At 36.0% G+C, this 955-nt stretch overlaps 1 protein-coding gene across 1 annotated transcript in view; it reads left to right on the top strand.

Moving 5' to 3' along the window:
• Positions 1-955, top strand: part of LOC102858374 (cytochrome b-c1 complex subunit 2, mitochondrial-like) — a 38,084-nt gene that overhangs the window by 12,763 nt on the left and 24,366 nt on the right. The window lies entirely within an intron of this gene.

The raw sequence follows: 955 nt of genomic DNA, 5'->3' as shown, positions 1-955 counted from the left end.
TGATGTCCTGACTGCTGATGCAAGAGTGTTAATTGTGAAACCAAGCAAGATGAAATTGTTAACAATCTCATTCTCTTCTCTGTCTGTCATGGTGCTGCCAGTTGGCGTAGTGGTGAGAATCTTTGTTTTCTTGATGTTGAGTTTCAATCCATATTGAAGATTGCTGTCCTTGACATTCTGCAGCAAATATTTTAGGTCCTCCTTAATTTCCACAAGCAAGGTTGTATCATCTGCATAACACACTTTGTTAATGAGTCTTCCTCCAATCCTGATGCCACATTCCTCCTCATAAAGTCCAGCTTCCTGAATGCTTTGTTCTGCATACAGATTGAAAAAGTCTGGAGACGTAATATATCTCTGACACACTCCTTTCCTGATTACAACATGCAAGAGATTACTGTTTGGAAAAACAAAGAACTAGTAATGAAGATAAAGAATAAGAACTGGCTGTTTTCAGAAAAAGAAACCAGAAACACTGATTGTTACTTGTAATCAAGTGTGACATTTGAGACCATCAGATTTTGGATAACATCATGAGTTAGCAATGCTAAGGGAGGTGGAAAATATTTTTATGATGCTGGTGGCAGTATAGATTGATAGAACCACGTAGAAAAAAAAAATCAGAGAATATCTAGTACAGTTGAAAGGGAACATACTCCATACCTACGAAAATGGGATATCATAATCCACATACATGAAAACAGGATCAAAAACAATCTACATACCCACTGTAAGGAATGTGGATAAAGTATCTTATTGTCATCCTGGAAATGTTGTGCAGCAATTAAGGAATTAACAAAATTTAGACACCAGTGTCACATGGTTTAGGGGAGAAAAAATAGCATTTGTGAAAAACCAGTTTGGATATTTTTTAAGAGTTGATGCATTTCTAATTTTCCAAGGAAAATGTTACATGTGAGTGTGATTGTGTTGAGAATGGGAAAGAATGAAGTAT

Source organism: Elephantulus edwardii, unplaced genomic scaffold (genome assembly GCF_000299155.1).
Source record: "Elephantulus edwardii isolate Elephantulus edwardi_28Jun2011 unplaced genomic scaffold, EleEdw1.0 scaffold00117, whole genome shotgun sequence".
Classification (NCBI taxonomy): Eukaryota; Metazoa; Chordata; class Mammalia; order Macroscelidea; family Macroscelididae; genus Elephantulus; species Elephantulus edwardii.
Note: the sequence above shows the minus strand (reverse complement) of the source record. Positions and strands in the feature narration are given on the sequence as shown.